The 24,464-nt window shown below is 46.0% G+C and overlaps 2 long non-coding RNA genes across 2 annotated transcripts; one reads left to right on the top strand and one right to left on the bottom strand.

Annotated features, from left to right (window-relative positions):
• Nucleotides 1–2,046: 2,046 nt before the first annotated feature.
• Nucleotides 2,047–4,317, bottom strand: LOC128504988 (uncharacterized). The gene is made up of 3 exons (XR_008355517.1): nt 4,190–4,317; nt 2,435–2,550; nt 2,047–2,123 (listed from the first exon to the last, which is right to left on the bottom strand). It is a non-coding gene; the product is annotated as an uncharacterized LOC128504988 (long non-coding RNA).
• A 19-nt stretch (nt 4,318–4,336) lies between these two features.
• LOC128504989 (uncharacterized) lies at nt 4,337–14,072 on the top strand. The gene is made up of 3 exons (XR_008355518.1): nt 4,337–4,381; nt 10,512–10,688; nt 14,026–14,072. It is a non-coding gene; the product is annotated as an uncharacterized LOC128504989 (long non-coding RNA).
• Nucleotides 14,073–24,464: the final 10,392 nt, after the last annotated feature.

Raw genomic sequence — 24,464 nt, forward strand, 5'->3', positions numbered from 1 at the left:
CCTCCAACTAGATTGTAAACTCGCGAGAGCAGGGCCCTCTTCTCCTTTGCACCAGTTTGTTATCGTATGTGTTATTGTATGTGTTATTGTATGTGTTTCTAAATTGTTCTACTGACTGTAACAGCACTGCTGTAATTATATGGGGCCAGCTCAGATCTTCTCATTTTAGTTGTCACTTCATAGTAGATTATCAAGTGAAAGCCTTGTGGTACCACCTCCCACCAGCTTGTCATGCAAGGCATCTGCCAAGGTCATAAATATGGCGGGGCTGGCCCTGATTCAGAGTTTCTTTACCTCTTTTCCAGTTATTGTTTCCATTGGATAGTAAGGTGCTACAGTAAAAGCTTTGCGATGGGCATTTGAAAGGAAAGTGCTACAATAAAAGCTTTGTGAAGGACTTTTCAAGTGTTTGAAGAGCCTCCTCGGCATGGCTCTGATACAAGATGTTTCATGGAACATGAACAATGCAGCGTGTGCTTGCTGATTTTCTTCAGGATCATGAACGATGTTTTCTTTTTATGAACAACTTGGTTAGTGTCATTCTGGCAAAGGCTTCATGTAGTGTTTATGTACGTCCTTTTCTATAACCGGTTTATTTGTGCTTCTTAGCACTCGTTGGACTTTGCTGTGCATTGGACATCAGTGAGTAAGCGGGGAATCAAACCCCACACAATAATGACCTGGATCCCCCACAAGAGGGGAATGACGAGTATCTTATCACAAAATGGCCTGCCAAAAAACACACACACGCAAAAAGTCTTCTAGACTGTCTTCCCAGATATTGGTGATTGACTAAAATACAATTTGTCGTTACTGACCCCGGTCATTGGCTGGGGTTATAAAAAAAGAATCCTCTACCTGCCAGCTAAGAGGCCAAGTCTAATGGGGAAAAGCAGGTGCTTGGAAAGGTCTAAAGGCCCAGACAGCATACTTATTGTGCTGTCACAGAGGTGGTGGCCGTTGTACCCCCATCAAAACACTACCATGATGCATCCTCAGGTTAGAGCCCTCTGGCTTCATGTGATTGTAGCCTAAAGGCCAAAGGACCAAGCGCTGCCCCCTCCCGCAGGTAACGCACCAGATTTACCCCAAAGCCTGAAGTGACGAGCCCGTAGCATCATTACAGACGTTCGTTATTTTCCGGGAGATAAAGGGTAAGGACAAACAAGTCAGTGTGAGATGTTAATATATGCTGCGATGACATTCTGAAAATAATGTCATCTGTTTCATTGTGTTTAATCTGTGGTAATAGAGTTAGCTTTTCGTAACTTTAGTAATGGGAAGTAATAAACGGAAACGCTATCATTATTGTATTATGCAGGTGATGTGCACATTTTGTTTCTTTTAACATTTTTAGTTACTTGTGTTCAGTACTTGCGTTTCTTGGAAATGTTAGCTCAGGGGCAAGCTTGGCTGCGAGCTGATGTTTTCTGAAGGCTGCGCAGCGGCCGCATGCTTAGATCTGATCACGATGAGATGTGACAGGTCTTTAGGTTTGGAGAGCGTTTTTAATGCAACTCAGCACTTTCACCAAAGCACTGCACTTGTATGCCTCTCAGGTACAAACGTTGCTTTTTTTCTGTGAAATATATTTCACCCAGGCAAATTCAGATCAATATACCATGCAGCTGTTATACTAGATTTTATTTGATGTTTCCATTCTTCTACAGCAGTAATGTTATCCCTTGCCATATGAATGTTCTTTTTTAATTCTTGTGAAATGTGTTATTGAAGTGTTGACGTAAGGGCATTATGAATGGGCCAGCCCCAGAGAAATGCTTGTGTAAGATAACTAATGGTTAATTGAGCCCACAATTCTAAAAAAACCGTCTCATATAGCCATCTATACGAAACGCAGGGTCATCATAGCCTTCTATAGCTGGGCCCGGCCCTTTATAAGGCACTGAAGGGTCATTGATATGAAACGGTCGGATGAATAGACCTTTTGGGGCTGAACCCATGCGTATTGTGACTTTCTGCCTAGCCAAGAGTAATGTGTAATGTTGTAATAAACGTCTGGATAGCCATACCTCAGGAAGAGATTCATTTTGAAAACGTAGTAGAATCTTAGTCAGGACAACTGGAAACAACTGAAACGTAATGTGTAGCCCATCATCTTCTAACTGGAAAACATCAGCATAGTTAGTATTGTGGAATTGGTGTGTTTGGTGGCGTTAACTTTATAGAATGGGAAGTTCCAGTAGAGAGAGAGAGAGAGAGAGACTATGAGATGGACAAGAGGTAAAAGAGAGACAAAAAAGGCAAAGCGCGTGTCGTGCTATGAAGTCTTCTTTCCTTCTTTGGACCTCCACAATGCATGGTAAGAGTTCTTCAAGAGTTAACTGCATTATACTGCAGGCGGACATTTGCGATGCAAAGACAGTACAAGTGCAGCATAGAGTCAAGAGAATAAGCCCTGAAAAGCAGTATTTACAGTGAGAAACTCGGCAGAGACGGGAGGAACCTGGACAAACACCAAAAAGAACCCGCAGGCTGTGACATCCGGAGGCAGTGGAAAGCAGCCAGCAGCTTAATATGACTGGGTTTGTTCTGTGTAATAAAGAAGGAGTCATTTATATAATAATCCAGGGCCTGACAAATTTGTTTTAAATCTAGGAGCCAGCTAAAAAAGTTAGGAGCCAGGACGTTTTTTTTGCCCTACACTCACACTTTGCCCCAGCACCCACAGTCTCACACTTTACCCCAGCACCCACAGTCTCACACTTTACCCCAGCCCTTACTTTGCCCCTGCACTCAGTCTCACACTTTTGCCCTGCACTCACACTTTTGCCAGCACTCAGTCTCACTTTTGCCCTGCATTCACACTTTTCCCTGCACTCAGTGTCACACTTTTGCCCTGCACTCAGTGTCACACTTTTGCCCTGCACTCAGTCTCACACTTTACCCCAGCCCTTACTTTGCCCCTGCACTCAGTCTCACACTTTTGCCCTGCACTCACACTTTTGCCAGCACTCAGTCTCACTTTTGCCCTGCATTCACACTTTTGCCCTGCACTCAGTGTCACACTTTTGCCCTGCACTCAGTGTCACACTTTACCCCAGCCCTTACTTTGCCCCTGCACTCAGTCTCACACTTTTGCCCTGCACTCACACTTTTGCCAGCACTCAGTCTCACTTTTGCCCTGCATTCACACTTTTGCCCTGCACTCAGTGTCACACTTTTGCCCTGCACTCAGTGTCACACTTTTGCCCTGCACTCAGTCTCACACTTTACCCCAGCCCTTACTTTGCCCCTGCACTCAGTCTCACACTTTTGCCCTGCACTCACACTTTTGCCAGCACTCAGTCTCACTTTTGCCCTGCATTCACACTTTTGCCCTGCACTCAGTGTCACACTTTTGCCCTGCACTCAGTGTCACACTTTTGCCCTGCACTCAGTCTCACACTTTACCCCAGCCCTTACTTTGCCCCTGCACTCAGTCTCACACTTTTGCCCTGCACTCACACTTTTGCCAGCACTCAGTCTCACTTTTGCCCTGCATTCACACTTTTCCCTGCACTCAGTGTCACACTTTTGCCCTGTACTCAGTGTCACACTTTTGCCCTGCACTCAGTCTCACACTTTACCCCAGCCCTTACTTTGCCCCTGCACTCAGTCTCACACTTTTGCCCTGCACTCACACTTGTGCCAGCACTCAGTCTCACTTTTGCCCTGCATTCACACTTTTGCCCTGCACTCAGTGTCACACTTTTGCCCTGCACTCAGTGTCACACTTTTGCCCTGCACTCAGTGTCACACTTTTGCCCTGCACTCACACTTTTGCCCTGCACTCACACTTTTGCCCCAGCACTCAGCAATCACAGTCCTGCCCAGCACTCAGTTTCACACTTTTGCCTAGAACTCAGTCTCACACTTTTGCCCAGCACTCACACTTTGCCCAGCACTCAGTCTCACACTTTTGCCATGCACTCACACTTTGCCCTGCACTCAGTCTCACACTTTTGCCCCATCACTCAGCAATCACAGTCCTGCCCAGACATACCCAGGTTCCAGCATGTACTGGCTGACTTGGCATAATAGGAGTACATGCTGAAACCTGGCTTGCTTCCCCCCCCCTGTGTATTGATGCTGCCCATCACTTAGAGCCCCCTGTGCCATGCTCCTCCCCCCACATACACAACCATGCTATCACACACACTCATTCATACACCCTCCTTCACCCCCTTACCTGCACTGCAGATCTCTCACACGCAGACCTCCATAGGGGCCCCGCTGCTTCTCTCTCTGTCTCTCTGCACGAATTTCTCTTGTCCCGCCCACTGGGAGGAGGAATGGAGCAGTCATGTGACGTGAGATGAATTCATGCGACGCCTCTGGTTTCCTGCTTCCTGTGGCCAGCACAAGAGACCCTGCTTGCACAGTAAGACGCACAGTTAAGCAGCGCGGCCCCTGCGGGGATTATTTTCGGCCGTTTTTTATTTTTATTTCGGCGTTTTGCCGAAGATGTGTTTCGCCACCGGTTTGGTTCACTAACACCTAGGCGCCAGGACAGGCGCTGGGATTTGCCGAGCCCTGTATAAATAATAAATGCCCTCTCTCCCTTCCTGAGTATTATAAAGTTAATTTGAGATGTTGTGCAGGGCAGCGAAACCCCTTCACCTATAATAATACCAACATAGCCGTCTCTACAACAGACTGATATATCAGCGGCGGGGGTTTGATGCTGAATGTATTGAGAGTGTGCAAACATGTGCCGTCTTTGTGTTTGCTCCACCAAGCAGAGCCGGCCTGAGGTGTTCTGGCGCCCTGTGCGAACTACTCCTCTGGCGCCCCCTTCAAACTACTCCCCCCCCCGTGCCTTCAAACTACCCCCCTCTTCCCCTTCAAACTACCCCCCCGTGCCTTCAAACTACTCCCCTCTGCCCCTTCAAACTACCCCCCTCTGCCCCTTCAAACTACCCCCCTCTGCCCCTTCAAACTACCCCCCTCTGCCCCTTCAAACTACCCCCCTCTGCCCCTTCAAACTACCCCCCCTGTCCCTTCAAACTGCCCCTTCAAACTACCCCCCTGCCCCTTCAAACTACCCCCCCTGCCCCTTCAAACTACCCCCCCTGCCCCTTCAAACTACCCCCCCTGCCCCTTCAAACTACCCCCCCTGCCCTTTCAAACTACCCCCCCTGCCCTTTCAAACTACCCCCCTCTGCCCCTTCAAACTACCCCCCCTGCCCCTTCAAACTACCCCCCCTGCCCTTTCAAACTACCCCCCTCTGCCCCTTCAAACTACCCCCCCTCTGCCCCTTCAAACTACCCCCCCTCTGCCCCTTCAAACTACCCCCCCCTCTGCCCCTTCAAACTACCCCCCCTCTGCCCTTTCAAACTACCCCCCTCTGCCCCTTCAAACTACCCCCCCTCTGCCCCTTCAAACTACCCTCCCTCTGCCCCTTCAAACTACCCCCCCTCTGCCCCTTCAAACTACCCTCCCTCTGCTCCTTCAAACTACCCCCCCTCTGTCCCTTCAAACTACCCACCCCGCGGCGGCACATCCCAAAGGCTGGCCCTGCCACCAAGTAACATGTAGCTTTTTGTTACATGGGTACCTTAACCGCAGAGCAAACACTTTCCTGAGAAAACGAGGTTTCTGTTACTTACAAACATTCTTGTAATTACACAGAGTCTGTGAGCGCATCTTATTCCCAGCCACCGAATGCGTGTCTAATTTGTTTCCATGGTGCGAAGAAGCTAATATAATTATGGGAATAGAGAAAATATTAAACTAACTGCAGCGATAAGATTAGCTGCGAGATAATAACATAACAGGAACCTCGTCCAAATCGGACTATTCTGTTTGGGGTATAACAGCAGGGACAGAAGTGGTTTTAACAGGTTCAGGTTAGGTGTTCCTGGGGGTCGGTGGTTTTCCATCAGACATATAAAAGTCATTATTACGTAGTATGAAATGTAGCGATGTCATCTCGTGACGGTCACTTTATGTGAATCATTAATGTACTTGGGAATGGCAGGGAAGTCGGTCTGGCCCGGGTGCCACTCTAAGTGTCTCCTTACCTTCTCCGCCGGCCGCTTCCATGCATCTCCTTTCCCGCAGCTCCACTTCTTCTCTTGCCTCTTCTTCTTCTGTCTTCTTTCACTTCTCTGCGTTATCACCTCCGCTGACCAGGTCTCCAGGAGTACTGCAAAAGGGTGCACGCCATGTGGACAGCCTGTGAGTGAGAGTGTATGAGTGTGAGTAAGAGTGAGCGAGAGTGTCGGGGCGGCTAGTGGCAAACACTGTAGGTGCGCCCGTTAGTTGAATGGTTAATTTTGGAGAGAATATGGCTGTCACAAATGTGCTGTTATTTGTAGAAAATACCCCTAAGAAGATAAAAAAAGGCACATTGTCTACATAAGATAAAGGGAAATGTGGGGCTGTAAATGGTAATATTAATAATAGGGCTGCAACAACTAATCGATAATAATCGATAATGAAATTTGTTGCCAACGAATTTCATTATCGAATAGTTGAATCGATTTTTATCGATTATAAAATGAGGGTTTTTTCAGAGCAAACGCTCTGAAAAATATCCCTCATTATATAATCCGTTTGAGTGACTCACAGCAGCAGCTCCTACTTACCAGTCCCTCCCTGTAATCACTGTGACAACTGGCCCCGCCCCTTCCTTCTCCCAGAAGGCCAGAACCACATGGCTGTGACACTCATCTAACTGTAAGTCTAAAATTAATATTTGGGCTGCTGAAAGTTAGGGGAGGTGGGGGTTAATTTAGGTGCAGTTATGGTTAATGGGGTGTTTAGGGTTAATTTAGGGGCAGTTATGGTTAATGGGGTGTTTAGGGGCAGTTATGGTTAATGGGGTGTTTAGGGTTAATTTAGGGGCAGTTATGGTTAATGGGGTGTTTAGGGTTCATATAGGAGCAGCTGTGGTTAATGGGGTGTTTGGGGTTAATTTGAGCCAGTTGTGGTTAATGGGGTGTTTAGGGTTAATTTAGGGGCTGTTGTGGTTGATGGGGGTCTTTAGGGTTAATTTAGGGGATGCTGTGGTTAATGGGATGTTTAGGGTTAATTTAGGGTAGTTGTGTTTGATGGGGTATTTAGAGTTAATTTAGGGGTAGTTATGGTTAATGGGGTGTTTAATGTTAATGTAATGATGAGGACTGAGGGTTAATTTAATAAAGTTAACATAAGGCGCAGTTAGAGGTAAAGGGGGGCAGACTAAGGGGAATCTAAATCCTGGGGGCAGTGAAGATTAACCCAGTACTTATTTATAAAAGTATGGTGTCAGTGTGCTGTGAGCGGGTCTGTGACTCTATGAGGGGACTATGAGATATCTGGGGGGTATAAGGCATATCTGGGGAGGATGGAGTGACATATCTGGGGGTATAAGGCATATACGGTATATAAGGCATGTGGGGAGGCCAGCGTGGCATGTCTGGGAGGCAGTGTGGCATGTCTGGGGAGGATGGAGTGGTGTATCAGGGGGTATAAGGCATATCAGGCACAGTGGCATATGTGGGGGTAGAGTGGAGTGGTATATGTGGAGTGGCATGTCTGGGAGGCAGCGTGGAGTGGCATGTCTGGGAGGCAGCGTGGCAAGCCTGCGCTCAAATGTGCATACATTGGGGGGGCTGGTTGGGAAATAAAGACAAGAAATGCATTTTATCATTTATTTTTTTATTCTGCGTTTGTATTTAACATCATTTGTTTATTAAATTATTTTAAATAAATGAAAAATGTACATTCATTTTTTTTATCCGATTAATCGAAAAAATAATCGGCCAACTAATCGATTATGAAAATAATCGTTAGTTGCAGCCCTAATTAATAATTTATTACCAGCAAAACAAATTAAAATATCACCTTTGCTATTATGATAGGTTTCACTAATGTAAACTACATTCTAGACAGTACTAGAGTGGAATAGAATGCTATTCTAAGTCATCCTGGCTAATCAACTAGATAAACACTTTCTCTAGAGAATAAAATAAGACCACAAATAAATGCAATGTTTACACCTTGTAATGTTTGTCGTTTCTGATTTACAAATCTGGTAAAAAGCTGTAGGTAATGCAGAGCCTGGGAGGGAGATGCCGGCTGAGTATTAGGTGTGTGACAGTAAGAGCAGATAAAGAAGCCTCCATGACCGACATGGGAGAGACCGGCTCTGGAAGACTTCCATGAGTGGAATGCGAGAGCGCACATCATTCCGACAACCGACATGAACACGTTTCAAGGGCTGCTTTATCTTGGCTCAGGCAGCCAACACGTTGCTTAAACTTTCATATAGAGAGTCATGCTACAGCTGCCAGTCACACGTCAGACTTTCACAATCTTCAAATTAGTGAAGAAATGATAAAATATATATATATATACTGCGTACTATATATTATTATTATATAACACAGATTCCATAGCACTGCAGAATGAAAGTATCCAGATAAATCTGAATGGAGACAGACATTGCATTGGGGCCTGCCCTTTATTAGCTTACATTTTACAGATGACTTTGGTTTTGTGTACACTATATACACTTGTATACACTATAATGTACTCTATCATCCAAAATACAAGACATCACAATGATAGGCTGTAAAAGGGCATCCTTTCTCCTGATACGTAGGGGATCAAGTGATCATTAACAAATCCGCAGAGAAAAGCTGGCCTGCGTTACAGAAATATAATAAAATATATAATATATATATTTTTTTTTTTATAAAACATGTATTTATCTATTTGTACTTTTGGCATTGCAGTAAAATATTTAGTCATGTTTGTAAAGTATAACCACAGAGATCTTCTTCTTCACCTGAAGACTTCATTTCCTACAAATTCATGCTCCATTCCTATACATCGGCCCTCCATCTCTCTAAACAAGAATATTTCATTTCATTAATCACGTCTTTCCCATAACCCTAAACGTCTATTCTCCACATTTAACACCCTTCTCAGGCCCACAGCACCTCCCTTGCCCTCCAACTTCTCTGCCCAAGAGCTTGCCACCTACTTCAAAAACAAAATTGACATCATCAGGGACAACATCCTCCCCCATAGTGTCAATCATATAGTACCTCAACCTCCCTCCTCACCTTAACCTTCCTCCTCACCTGCATCCATCCTCACCTGCTTCAGCCCAGTTATACCGTTTGAGGTTTCCAAGGTCCTGTTGTCCTCCCACCTCACCACCTGTCCCCTTGACCCTGCACTCAAACCTAACCCACATCTTTAATCTCTCCTTGTCCTCTGGTGTATTTCCATCCTCATTCAAACATGCCATCTTCTCCCCCATCCTAAGGAAACATTTCCTTGATCCCACATCCCCATCAAACCACCGTCCAGTTTCACTTCTCCCGCTAGCTTCCAAACTGCTGGAACGATTCACTTACTATCAACTAACAAACATTCTCTCTTCAAACTCTCTACTTGACCATTGACAATCTGGTATCTGTCCACAGCATTCAACAGAGACTGCACTCACTAAATTTACTAACGGCCTCTTCACAGCTAAAACGAAAGGCCGATTCTCACTGGTTATTCTCTTGGACCTCTCAGCAGCCTTTGACACAGTCGACCACCCCCTCCTCCTACAAACCCTCCATGCTCATGGCATCCGTGACACGGCTCTTTCGTGGATTAAATCCTACCTTTCTAACCGTACTTTTAGTGTCTCATTTACTGGAACTTGCTCCTCTCCCCTACCACTATCTACTGGTGTTCCTCAAGGCTCAGTTCTTGGGCCTCTGCTATTCTCCATCTACACTTCTTCCCTCAGACAACTTATTTATTGTATGTGTTATTGTATGTGTTTCTAAATTGTTCTTCTGACTGTAACAGCGCTGTGGAATCTGCGGGCGCTTTATAAATAAATGTAATGTGATTTTCTCTGACTCGACTGGTTATAATAGAGCAGACGGTGTTTAATTAGCAGTATCAGTGTAGAGATACATGGGCACATGTATTCGTGAGCCCTACAAAAGGCACGCAATTCAAGAAGGATAACTACAAAACATAACATACTTAAACTACATCCCTTATCATTAAAATGTGTTTCTCCTATACATTTTCCTAGCAGCACATTAACCATAAACAGGTCTTATTAAAGGAAAGGTTCAGACCTGGGTATAAATATAACTGAAAGTACTATTTTGCATTTATTAGATTATTCTGCTCCATGCTGCGCAACATTTCCACAACGCGGTGTCTGTTAACATGCACTTTACGTTATATGCTATGTGCAGTTATATTGTTAGCTCCTAGTTAGGGGCTATAATATGATTGCTTACTACAAACGAATGTGATGTTGGAGCTCTAGGACACGCGTGTTCGAGTGAAATGACATTGTTACTCTCGTTTTATCCTGTAAGCTCTGTTTGGAATTGCCTCATTGCTCACGCCAACGATCAGAATTGAACTGTGACATTTCGTAGCTGCGACCTTCCAAAAAGCCCAGTTTTATTCAGTGAATATTTATAGAACCGGCGCAGAGTAGAAGTGTCTAACGACTCTAAAGACCCGGTGGTCATTTATCTCTGTCTTTCGATAGGAGAAAGAGATTTATCGGTGGCCTGTCAGGGAGTCGGTGAAAACCATGTTGGCGACAGGCTGGAGCGTGGAACGTTCTAAGGAAGGAGAAGGGAAAATGAGAAGATGCGCAGCATGTCCCAGGCCAGCCAGGTATACGAGCGATCAAATGTATGTTACAAGCAGAATCATATCCCAGGTTACACTCAGCGGGGGCGGGGGGGGCAGGGTGGCCGCCCTGAATCCGGGCCGGCGGGCTGGCCAGGCGGCCGGCAGAGGAACATTCATGGCAGCCGCAAAGTTAAAAACTAAGCGGCTGCCACCGGGACTGGCTGCCGTGCCAGTAGCGTACCTGGTGGGGGGGGGGCGCTCACTGAGGGGTGCCGGCACGCCTCCAAAAACTGTGCGCGGCAACTGTGGCTGTGCGTCGGGACTTGATGTCAAATCCCGGCACACAACACTGAAGCCACGCCCACCGTCTTCCGCGCACCGGAAGGACAGGACACAGAACAGGAAGAAGAAGAGGAACAATGAAGAGGAGGAGGAAAAGTGACAGTGCCAGAGGAAAGGTAGGAAAATATTAGTAAGTGTGTGAGAGTGATGGGTGTTGTGCTGCAGTTTATGATGAATGTTTGTGAATGAGGGTTTCAGATTGCATGGAAGTGTGGGAGGATAGCATGGCATAGGGAGGCTGTCTAGGCGTGATAGGAGTGTGATTGCTGTTATCAATTTTTTATTTATTTCGTCCAATAATTCAATAACAGTATTTATAGATATTTATGGTTGCAAACAGCAATCACACGCCTATCATGCTAAGTCAGCCAGTACATGCTAGAACTTGGGCATGATAGGATTGTGATTGCTGTTAATTATATGTGTATATACATATATATTAATATTGTTGATTTTTTTTTTGTCTAATTTTGGTGTGTTACTTTTAATGAAGTTATTTAAGGTTTTTTGTTTTTTTTTCGGTTTTGGCCAAATGAATGCTGAATTTTCAGTTTCGGTCCAGAATTTTCAGTTCGGTGCATCCCTACTATATACTAAGCTAGTCACTGAAGTGTTAGGCCTACACCACATCAATGTTTGGCTTAGTATATAGTGATAGGGGTTGTACTGCAGTATTCTCAGTGTCTGGCTCAAAGTATAGGCACACATTAGAGCCCTGCGCGGGACTGCTTTTTGAATCCCACTCCCGCCCGCTCCCGTTGTTTTGAATCCCGCTCCTGCAATGTGGGTGTTCCGCTCCCGCCACATTTGTGGCCAATCCCACCCGCTCCCGCCACATTTGTGGCCAATCACGCCCGCCTCGTTACCTGATTTCCCGCGCAGTCCCGCAAGGCTGCCCTCGAGTTGTTCCCTCACCGCCGCCCAATTGTAAGATCCCGGCGCAGAACACTGAAGCCGCGCCCACCGCTGTCCGTGCCCTCTGAACCCCGTGCCCTCGGAAGAAGACAGAAGAACTGAAGAAGAAGAGGAGCGAAGAGCAGGAAAAGGAGCTGTAAGGAGAAAAGAGGAAAGGTAGGAAAGCATACAGTGAGAGTGGATTGGTGTATGTGTGTGGATTGGTATGTGTGTGGATTGGTGTATGTGTGTGGATTGGTATGTGTGTGGATCGGTATAAATGTGGATTGGTATGTGTGTGGATTGGTATGTGTGTGGATTGGTATGTGTGTGGATTGGTATGTGTGTGGATTGGTATGTGTGTGGATTGGTATGTGTGTGTGGATTGGTATGTGTGTGTGGATTGGTATGTGTGTGGATTGGTGCATGTGTGTGGATTGGTGCATGTGTGTGGATTGGTATATGTGTGGATTGGTATGTGTGTGTGGATTGGTATGTGTGTGTGGATTGGTGTGTGTGTGGATTGGTATGTGTGTGGATTAGTAGATGTGTGTGGATTGGTATGTGTGTGGATTAGTATATGTGTGGATTAGTATATGTGTGGATTGGTGTATGTATGTGGATTGGTGTATGTGTGTGGATTGGTATGTGTGTGGATTAGTATATGTGTGGATTGGTGTATGTGTGTGGATTGGTATGTGTGTGGATTGGTGTATGTGTGTGAATTGGTATATGTGTGGATTGGTATGTGTGTGTGGATTGGTATGTGTGTGGATTGGTGTATGTGTGTGGATTGTTGTATGTGTGTGGATTGTTGTATGTGTGTGGATTAGTATATGTGTGGATTGGTATGTGTGTGTGGATTGGTATGTGTGGATTAGTATATGTGTGTGGATTAGTATATGTGTGGATTGGTATGTGTGTGGATTGGTGTATATGTGTGGATTGGTGTATGTGTGTGGATTGGTGTATGTGTGTGGATTGGTGTATGTGTGTGTATTAGTATGTGTGTGCATTAGTATATGTGTGGATTGGTATGTGTGTGGATTGGTATGTATGTGTGGATTGGTATATGTGTGGATTAGTATATGTGTGTGGATTGGTATGTGTGTGGATTAGTGTGTGTGCGGATTGGTATGTGTTTGTGGATTGGTATGTGTGGATTGGTAAGTGTGGATTGGTAAGTGTGTGAGAGTGATGGGTGTTATGCTGTACCATTTCCAATGTATTTTTCATTATATAATTTTGCTCTAAAGTACATCATAACTCCTATCACTCTATACTGTTCCATACAGTGGCAGAGCTGAGAGACAGAGGCCTTGCACCCCCACCGCAGGACTCCTGAAAGGTAAGTGAACTTCAAAGAGGGAGAGGGTAGATAGTTAGGAGGGGTAGATAGGGAGAAGGGAGTGAGAAGGGGTAGATATGGCAGAAGGGAGCGAGAAGGGGTAGATAGGGCAATCATACTCCTATCATGCCAAGTCTGCGAGTGCCTCCTGGAATCTGGGTATGCCTGGGCATGATAGGAATGCGATTGCTGTTAACAATTATATATATATATATATATATATATATTGTTATTTAATTGTTTTGTCCTATTTTGGTGTGTTACTTACTCTAAAAGTGTTAGATTTTTTTATGGTGTGTGTGGGGGGGGTCATATTCAGTTTCGGCCTGGTAGTTTTAAAGTGTGTGAGGGGGGGGTGCCACATACAGGATCCGCCCCGGGTGCCAAATACTCTAGGTACGCCCCTGGCTGTACCACCGTCAATGTGTGCCTCAGTATATAATGATAACAATTTTGCTGTACCCCTGTCAATGTTTGCCTAACCATAGAAACTATGCAGTTTTAAAGTGTGTGTGGGGGGGGGGTGCCACATACAGGATCTGCCACAGGTGCCAAATACTCTAGGTACGCCCCTGCGTCGTGCGGCAGTCAGACCCAATGGCCATTCCTCAGCTCTTCGTCCCACGTCTTAAAAGGGGTGGGATAAAGAGCTGAGGCACGCCTATTGGGTGGCGCGGTGCGTACACGCCGGCTGCTTTAACTTCATTAGGCGCCAGTGGAGTGACTGCTATCGATGTCGATCGCGGCTGCTTTGGTGGCGCAATGGGCCACTTGACTAGGCTTGCCCCCCAGGCCTTAGGCTGCCAGCCCTCCCCTGACACTCAGAATGGCCAAGTCACAGGTACGCCTTCTAACTGGACTCCACATTCTAGACTACATCACTGACTACATCTGAGCAATGTTGTCCTTTCCACAGAGCTCCAGGTTTGTGTCCCCGTTATAGTTTATTTCTTTTCTCCAAACCGATTTTGCCCATCTGACCTGGCCATTACTCCCTGCTAAACTCTATATTCAGGATGGCCATATGCCTATCCCAGGGTTAGGCAATCTTTGGCTCTCCAGATGTTGTGAACTACATTTCCCTTGATGCTTTGCCAGCATTATGACTGTAAGAGCATTATGGGAGATGTAGTCCACAACATCAGGAGAGCCGAAGATTGCCTAACCCTACCGCACTGGCCAGAAAGTCGTTCCAGTTATCTACCACCCTCTTAGTGAAATCCGGTTACTTAGTTAATGAGGTTGAAAAAAAGTAATCTGCTGATAAAAGGTAACGTCTATGGAGGAACAGACTTCATTGGCATTGCCGTAAATAATGAACTCAGTATGGTGATCAGGGAAAAAATATCACATGACTGACAATAATGGCCGCCTCCAGGTCTGCAGATGAAAGTTCCAAAGTTTAATGGAACAAAACCAGATGAAACGTTTTTTTTGTGTGTTAATGCCGACCGCCATTACGGTGTATGCTGGATTTTATGGTGAAGGCGAAAAATATTGCCATTATGGAAATCAGACTTAACATTTTATCACATCTAAAAATCCTCTAGTTTTAGACTATGGCCTCCATCTACCACTACTCTTCTTCAGAGCTATACATGTTGAGATCCTTTAGTATATTTTTTATTTTAATCCAGCAAATGATTCACCATTTTCGTAGAATTCCTAGACAAATCAAAGTTGATGTCAGAACATGTTTCGGGGCTTCACGATATATGTATGTATGATTAATTGTCAAATGAATATATATTTGTATGTATGGATGATAGCCCCCAAAAAACAAATTGGATTTGATGCAGGTTGACTTGGGTTTGGGAGAACACTATGGGCAGTGACCTAATAAGTCAGCGTTTCTCGTTAAATTTGAAAACTGAGATTAAATCTTCCAGATTGGAATGTTTTTCTCCGTGAAGGTTATTTGTCAAAGTTATCTGACATCAAAAGTGAGACAAAATGATTGTACATAAAGAGATTTATGTATCTTGGAGCCTTACTGGATTTTTCATAAATCTAGAGCCCCGCCAGACAAAATTATTAAGGAAACCGGTCGTTCGCTCTGCACAATGTTTTTTTAAGGCTGTACTGGCCTGTTTTTTGATCTATGCAGCAATTAAAATAAATATTTAGCTTTGGCCGGTTGTCTCTGCTTCCACCGCTTTTGCAGGGAATGGTTGAGGTGATAGCTCAAAATGATCATAATATTTGGGCCAAAAAGAAGAAACTAGAATTGGAGAGCAAAGGTAAGATATACCGTATTGGCCCGATATATATATATATATATATATATAGGCCGCACTTTTTTCCCCCACTTTAACTCTTTAAAGTGGTGGTGCGGCCTATATTCGGGGTGTAGCCACCGAGTCCCGGGTGCCGGGTAGGCAGCGGGGTTAGGGTACAGATCCCCCGCAGCGGTGCAGGGGACCTGTATCCTACTGTCTGATACGCTCAGACAGCCTCCCCTGCCGGCACTTTCCACGGGGGGGAGTACCGGCACGGGAGGTTGTCTAAGCGCATCGCACGGCCGTTCACCGGCAGCGGCGATGCGCCGTTGCCGGTGAACGTGCGCACGATGCATTCTAACCCCCCCAGACTTACCAGGGCAGACTCCCGGGTGTCTTGCAGGGCCGGCGGAAGACATCTACGCAATACGCGTATACAACTTCCGGTGCTGGCACTTCCGCTGAGTGCCGGCAACCGGGAGTTGTATACACGATGTGCATAGATGTCCCCCTCCGGCCCCGTAAGACACCTGGGAGTCTGCTCTGGTAAGTCGGGGGGGGGGGGGGCAGAGTAGCAGTGTATCTCGAGGGGGGGGAGGACAGAGTGGCAGCGTATCTCGGGGAGGGGGAGAGGACAGAGTGGCAGCATATCTCGAGGGGGGGGGACAGAGTGGCAGCGTATCTCGAGGGGGGGACAGAGTGGCAGCGTATCTCGAGGGGGGGGAGGACAGAGTGGCAGCGTATCTCGAGGGGGGGAGGACAGAGTGGCAGCATATCTCGGGGAGGGGGAGAGGACAGAGTGGCAGCATGTTTTAGGGTCCGGCCTATATACGGGGGCGGCCTATATCCGAGCCAATACGGTATATTTGTTTAAATGGTGCCTGGTTTTAAGAATAAGGGAGCAATCGTGTCCGCTCTAGCAGTACATAATGTGAAATGTAACTAATCTTTATTGAAGGCTCCGCTTTGCATTTATTAGTGAATGTGCCTTTACTGTACACATAGGAGCACCCAATACCGAAAATGATCATTTACAGAAAGGGAAAACCAATGCAGATAATCCGTTTGATGAATGAATTGTTGGTTGTCGGTCTGCAGGCGGAGGGAGCCATCCATTGCTTGTGCCGTACGACACCCTAACAGCCAAAGAGAAGTCTCGAGATTGGGAGAAAGCTCGGGAGCTTTTTAAATTCCTGCAAGTAAACGGTTCCGCCATATCCAGGTACAGATGCCGCATTTAGCGCTCTGTAACATCTCGACTTTTTTGTTCATATATTCATTTTATTATTATGCATTACATAAGAGGCACATATTATTATCTTTGCATGATATGTATTTTTATAATATTCGTTGCAGAGGATTAAAGGACATGGAGCTAGATGCTTCATCCATGGAAAAGAGATTTGCCTTCAAGTTCCTGAAGAAGGTTCTGCATTATGTTGACTCTGCACAGGAGTTCATTGCTCACTTAGGTAAGATGTGCCTAGCTGGCATGGTGTACGCCGTGTATATGGAGTGAAAGCAGTGGGCAGGGATTTTAGATCTTATAGCTGAAATACAGTAATAATGCTTTTATTACTTTATGTTTATTTCAATCATACGGCTCTTATTAGATCCTGTACCGAGGACTTACAATAAATATTATTGTCTAACATTTCTATTTAAAATGTACCGTAACAGAGGCTGTTTTTGGCAGCGGCAAAAGCGAAAAATCTCCCCACGAGCAAGAAATGAAATTTTACGATATTAATAACGATATATTAACCCTTGCTGCTTGAACTTTCATTGCCAATGGGATTGAATACATCTGGAATGGTCATACCATATTTTGTAACAGAGGCTCAAAAATTGTTCACATCATTTATTAAATTAAAGCACTCCTTGTTTACATCCTTGGTTATCGATTGAGTGAAGATGGATGAAACTCTGTTTTCCTTTCATTTGCTCATACCAGGTGATGTTTGTCAGCATCCAGGTAAATCCAGCGTCCTCTTTTTTTCCCGTTCTAGGTTCTCCTTCCTCTCGTTGACCAGTACTTCAAGAATCACTGTCTGTACTTCCTCTCCTCCCCGACCAAAACCCTGAGCAGCAGCGGCTACGCATCCAACAAAGAAAAAGAGATGGTGGCGAGGTAGGTGGCAATCGTGTGGTTTCTAGATGTATAAAAAGTGAAACCATCATCTCTTTTAAGGTTTTTAAACATCATTTAAGCAGAATAAACCTGATAGAAGAGTTGTTAGAAGGTTAAAGTCCCAACAGAGATGTTGCTTTCCCATGGTCTTTATTATAGCTCAGCGTGTTCTATAACACAAAGGAACAAAGGAATCTATGGCATCATGGTGATGTCACCTAAATTAGCTGTGATGGGCTTCTGGATCGTGTACTTGGAATGTAAAATTGATTTGAATGGTCAGGCCAGATGAGCTGAATGGTACTTCCCTGCCATCAAGTTCTGTGTTTCTATCTTAATTGTCAACCTCTGAGTGCTAGGAAGTGACAGGAGAGTAAGGCAGTGTAAATGTATGTAAAACTGATTGAGTGTTGTGATTATTCTCTCCATTAAGTCACTTCTTCGCTTGGATGGTAAGCAGTGTGGCGCCCAAGGACCTGTGTAGACAGCATAAAGCTGCTCAGCACCATGTTTGTTGGAAAGCTGGACATGACTGTTCTTTTACATTCTGTTTCTCGTCACTTTTTGACTGTTAACTAATCATTTAATGTTGATCATTTTGTTTGTTGCATTTAATGATTTATATCTAAAGAAAGTATTGCTTTGCTGAGAAGGTGGTGGATGAGCGGAATTACCTTCCTGCCAGAAACCTTTCAGATCCTGTAGGGTCATAACAATAAACTCCTGGGCCCAGCTGGTTAGACCCCCTGGTTTTGTAAATGCTTCCCTACTGCCCCCCCCATACACCTCGTTATAAGCAGCTGGGAGCCGTTCTTGTATATTCGCACAGAGAGTCCCGTTTGTTGGAGTCAGCGCTGGGTCTGGCTGGCTTGAGTACCGGCGCACGGCTGAGCAGGGGATGCTTTTGATGAGTTGCATCTCCAGCGTGGCAATAGCTGGGTGGGTAACTAAAAAGAGCAAAAATATAAGTGAGGATTTTGGTGAATCCCTCAATGCAGATAAAATGTAAAACATTAGGCGACACTCAGCTGTCGGACGCATTAAATACGTTGGCTGTCACCCGAGCACTGTTTGCCATAGATGGCTATTTTGTTATGTATCAACATGCAGTATTTTTAATGTCACTAAATGTCATGCTTCGGGTTGGCTTATTGTATAAAACTATAAAAAGGAGCTGGGAATGACAGCTGCTTCCAGATTTTCCATAATAGGGAAGGTCCATTATATACAAGCGATGGCCTTTGTTAGCAGAAAACGTTTAGATGATGGGACTACTTTTGATGATCAGAGGTATAAAGCTATTGAAGAGAATATCCGGTTTGTTGCTGAGAAGAACCTTTGTAGCAGAGACTTTTACAATGGAAGCTATAATCATACATTTTCTTAAGAGAACCCATTGGAGTCGGAGGGCGTCATCTGATTTTCTTTTTCTTCTGTCGGAGAAAAAAGTGTCAGGTGTATCAAAATTGTCAGGATCTCCGGAGAACAAATGTCCCAAATAGAAAGTCACCGTGAAGCCAGGTTCTGCAAGAAAAGCTGAGGGTTCCACCTTTAGTCCCTCTGGTATTCTGATATCGGAAGAGTTGGAGGAAACAACACCCAAGCATTACAGGGCATGGGGGGGGGGGTTTATAATATGGTCATAATCAAGCAGTTATGGATAAATGTGAGCCATTCTAAAAAAGACAACCCGATTTCAGTGTGTACAGAGAATAATAGTGTGGGGGTATTTGTGATATGTGTTCTCAATGAGCCATAGCAACCCATATCTGAGACCCATGGAGCCAAGCGGAGAAATCAGCCGCACAAAAGAAGAACAGGAAAGCTGTAAAGACCAAGGATGGTTTTCAGGGAATTGAAGCACAGCGTTTAATTAAAATATCGTAAAACTATGTCACTTTAGGACAGAGCCGTACATAACTGTCGTAGGTCGGGGGGTGGGGGTATTTAACGGCCTGATGGATTCATCTACCAGGTATACACGGGGTGGCTTAACATGGCTTGTAAAGCAGTCTATAACCCACTGCATATCAAAGAATTTTAGGTTCTTGTAGCAAAAACCATTTATTTTTGATAGAAATCTCCTTATTTTCTTTTCCTAACCTGCAGCTTTTTGTTCTCTTTCATTTTTTCCCTCTCTCTTTTTTTCCTTCTTTACTCCAGTCTGTTCTGCAAACTGGCAGCCCTTGTCAGACATAGGATTTCACTCTTTGGTAAGTCGACGTAAAATAAGGTCAGGGGAGAGTCTGTAACGCCAGAGTCTGCAGTAGTAAACCAAACGCGGTGACATTCATGCGCATTGTTCTGTGTGGTGATGACGAATGAGGAGTATAATTTCATTGAGTCTTTTGTGGATTGCATGTCATGAGACACGAGTGCGTATTGTTTCGGCGGACTCATTCTGTCCTTTTAAATCCTCTGCGAAGCAGAAAACAAAGTCGTTAAACGATTAAACCTCTTACAGACTGCAGTGCGGGATGATGTGTGCCGTGTTCTCAGCAACATCTGACCTCTACAGTATACATCACTGTATGGCCAGCTATTAGAATATTATATATATTGTGCTATTAAATAAAAATGTATGAAATCTTTTGCTTCCAACAAGGTAAAAGTTCACGTTTTATGACTTATTGTCACCTGCATGAAAGTCTGAGAAATATCACCAACTACTATATTTCATGAATGTCTACACATTGTTTGAATTTGTTTATTTGTAGTTTTTTGTGGGTTTTTTTTAAATTGCTGTTCCACTTAGACAAGATATTTAAGCAAATGCAGATATGTCATTTTCATGTTTTTCATGTTTCATATGTTTTTTCCATCTTATAAAAGAAGAAACTTTGAAGAAACCTTTTTAAATGGCAGGAACCTATCAGTGCCTGTTTTTGTGTCACATGACACAATACATATACATATGTATACATAATACATATTATTTCTGTGGCAGGTTTGGACACTATTACGAATGACATCTGTAATGCTGCATATAGCTAAACATGTCAACAGGTGGAACAGCACCTTTAGTGTTTTAGCGTACAATATTTGGTGCAATTTTAAAAGAACCTTCCGCTGCTTGCAATATGGCGAGAAGGCCGTTTTTACACCAGAATTACTCTTTATAAATAACCCCCATTATGATATCGGTCAATTAAATCAATTGTGACAACCCAACAAGTCAATCAATGAGGCATACGACTATATTTATTTGAACATCAGCGTCGGATTGTTGGGGAAAGGTTGCTTTGAACCATTTCAGGACAGCATGTACTCGTGTGACGTTGTTTTCAGGCGGCTGTGATATAACCTTGAAATTCCATGATAATATTTCTTGATTCTCTTCTTTTTGTTCACTATAGGCAGTGACTCTTCCACCATTTTTGCGCAGACGCTCGACACACGGTATGCTTTTAGGAGAAAAAAAAAATATTTCCCCTTTTTCTTGTTTGTTTATGTTACTCTCTTTGTGTCACATTATTAAACTCTACTTGATACAGGTTTTTACTCTGAAACACCAGGTGGTACCTCATCCAGCAATAGATATTTATTATTAAATTTTATAGCAAGACAGGAGGCTTCGTATTTTGCATTAACCTTCTTTACTGTTAACCTCCAGCAGCAAAACAGTTAACAGAACAATAAAAAACAACCAATAAGAACACAGCAACAAGTCTATAAAAGTCTGCACATCTTGGCACTGCTCCTCTTTCTTTGCTGCTTAACCTCCAGGTGAGAACATTCCAGTATATTTCTTTATTACTCATTTTTAAACTATTTGTATACATATATCTGTGCATTTATATTTATCGTTTATTTTCGTTTGTACATTGATGCGCTGCTATTGCGTTTTCTTTTTCCTCCCCTTACCCCGGTCTGCGGCCTGTCCTGCCGGCCGCGTGGTCAGGGCCTTTGGTACGCCCGGGGCGTCTCTGCCCTGCGGCTTTTTCTGTCCCTTACCGCCTGTTCGGCGGTTTATTCCCTTCCCCTTGAGGAGGTTTCTGCCGCCTCCTGTCTACGGCGTTTTCCGCGCTCTTCCGCGCGGCGTCCCATCTTTTTCCCTCGCAGCATTTTTCCCTGCCCGGGTCCCCGTGCGGCTGTCTAACTTACCTTTGCCGCTTGCCTCGGTGTCTCCCTGCTCTTCCCGCCGCGGTCGCTCGCTTGTCTGCGCCGCGGCTGTTTTGGTTCTCCGTTCCGCGGCCTTTTCTTCTTTCCCGCGGCTTCCTGCATCCTTTAAACGCAGCTGCTCTTCACGCGCGGCTGCCGTTTGTGGGATCTGCGGCGTGGTGTCGGCTCGGGTGCCCCCTGGCGGCCCACACCACGCTGCACGTCCTTTATTTATTTATTTTATTTTATTTTATCCTGTGTTGGGCCTTATCGGCCTCACGGTGTGCTTGTTTTGTCCTCTTTTTTCCTATTTGCTGCAGGTTCTAGGAATTTTCTTTTGTATAGGCTGGCCATATTGCACATTATAGGGGTAACCCCCCTTCTGCCTGGGCTCCTCTGTGCCCCGTTATTGCCGTTGGATACCCCTCGGCTTAGGTGACCCCACCGCGTTTCTATTAGGGTAAACCCCTGCGGTTATTGGTTGTGGTGAACCCCACACTGTGGACAAATTCGGAGTGTACTGCACCTGCTTTAGGGGTGACCCCCTGTTTCAGCATTTACTGTGTTATTGGGTAAACCCCGTTTTGCTGACGGTCTCAGGACCTTGCATTTACTCACTCCTGTCGTTCTTTGTGTTCCTATAGACACATTTGGAGTGCAATGGCCGAAGAATCCCAAACTCAGATACCTGCCGCCGTTCAGGCTTGGCTCCGTGCTGCCCTGGCTGCGTCTCTTCCAGCTGCTGAGGACTTGCATTCTGCTCGCCCCTCTCCGCCTCTCGCTTCCCCTACTGGGGTGGAGGATTCAGAAGCTGGCGGCTCCTCATCTCCTGCGGCCACAGCGGCCTCCCAGAAGCGCACCTGGGGTGAAGCGCCTCCACGTCCGGGAAGGGGAAAGCTCCATTGAAAAAGGCCCGCAGTTCAGTCCTTCCGCTGGTTTCTCCTAATGAAGACCTCACTGACTACGAGGTTATTGATGAATACTGTGCTGGCTCCTCTGGTCCGGCCTCTCCCATGCGGCACCGTGACTTCACTTCTGACCATCCTAAGCTCCCTCTCATCCCGTCCAACGCTCCTGATCAGCCGTTTGAGGTCACGGATGACCTGGGAACTCCGCTCTTCGACCCCAGGGCTCTGCGCCACCCTCGCTTTTCGGAGTGGACCCCATCGTCCCACATTGCGGAGTTTTTGAGATTCTGGATGCGTCGCCCCCTGGACAAGGAGGTGCGCCAGCGACTCCGTTCGGAATGTCCTCGGCCCACAGTCCGGGATAAAGTGCTGAACACGCCCGAATTTGACCCAACTTTTGTGACTTTCTTGACCAAGAATGGCAAGGACCCTCGCAAGGGCATTGAGTTGGGCCTACGCTCGGCTCAGGATAAACTGTTAGACGTGTCGGGCCCCTTAACGCAGGTGTTTCAAATGGCTGACGAGGCCATTGCTGAGGGCTCTCCATTGGATCCCCACCTGGTCCGTGATTGGACTCAGAGGGCTTTATGTTTGCTGGGAAACGCCAACTGTGCGATCTCGTCTGAACGACGCAAGGCGGCCCTATTCAAACTGGATGCCAAGTTGGCCGACCTGGGCCCCAAGGAGCTGGGCGCGGACGCCAAGGGCTTGCTCTTCGGCGAGAGGTTCATCAAGGACCTCAGTCAGCATGTCAACCTGTTTACATCGCTCACTAAGGCCCAGACCAACATCAGACGCGTCTTTCGTACGGAAAGCCGTTTTTCCCCCAGAGCTGGTCGGCAGAGGGGTCGTGCCGCCAGCAGAACGGCCTCCTTTGGCTCTAGACCCCGTTTCCCGGACGCTTCCACCGCCTACCGTTCCCAGTTTCGGGTCCCGTTCTCCAGAGGCGGCTCCAGAGGCAGAGGCTACACGTCCACCAGAGGGAGATCAGCTTCAGGTAAGACTGATTCCTATTCTTCCTCATATTCCTGTCGGGGGTCGTATCGCCCATTTTTTCCATGCTTGGTCTCGCCTTACGTCCGATCCCTGGGTCCTTCAGACTGTAGTGGGTTTCCGTCTGGAGTTCCTCTCTGCGCCTTGCCAGGATTTTCCACCTCCACTCCCCAGGTTGTCTCGCGACGCCGCCGCCCTGGTCCACTCGGAGCTTTCTTCCCTTCTGGCGAAGGGCGCTATAGAAAGGGCGCACTCCCCTCCGGTTTTTCTCAGCAATATCTTCTTGGTGTGCAAGAAGTCAGGGGAGTTTCGCCCTGTTATCAATCTTCGGTCCCTCAACAGGTTTGTGGTGTATCGCCACTTCAAAATGGAGGGTATTCACCTCCTGCGCGACCTGCTCAGGGAGAACGACTGGTTCTCCCGGCTCGACCTCAAGGATGCTTACCTCTCGGTCCCGGTCCATCCCGACGATTGGAGGTTTCTTCAGTTCCGTTGGCGAGGCCGCCTTTGGCAGTTCACCTGCCTTCCGTTCGGTCTCAGCTCCGCTCCGTGGTGCTTCACCAAATTGCTGAAGCCAGTCATGGAGTTCCTTCGGGCCCGCGGGATTCGCTCTATAATTTACTTAGACGACATCCTCCTCATGGCTCAGGACGTCGAGTCCCTTCGTCGCGATACTTACCTGGCGGTTCATCTGCTTCAGGATTTGGGCTTCGTGATCAACGAGCCCAAGTCGGTCTTGACGCCTACTCAGACCGTTCAGTTTCTAGGTTTCTCGGTAGACTCCGTAGCGGCGGTTCTCCGGCTTCCTCGCGACAAGGTCCTGGGCATAAAGAAGGAGATTCGCAAGCTCCTTCGTGGCGGCCTGGTTTCACTTCGAAATCTCGCCAGGGTGATCGGCCTCCTCTCGGCCTCGATTCAGGCCATTTTC

The sequence above is a fragment of the Spea bombifrons genome, chromosome 9, assembly GCF_027358695.1.
Source record: "Spea bombifrons isolate aSpeBom1 chromosome 9, aSpeBom1.2.pri, whole genome shotgun sequence".
In the NCBI taxonomy this organism is placed as follows: Eukaryota; Metazoa; Chordata; class Amphibia; order Anura; family Pelobatidae; genus Spea; species Spea bombifrons.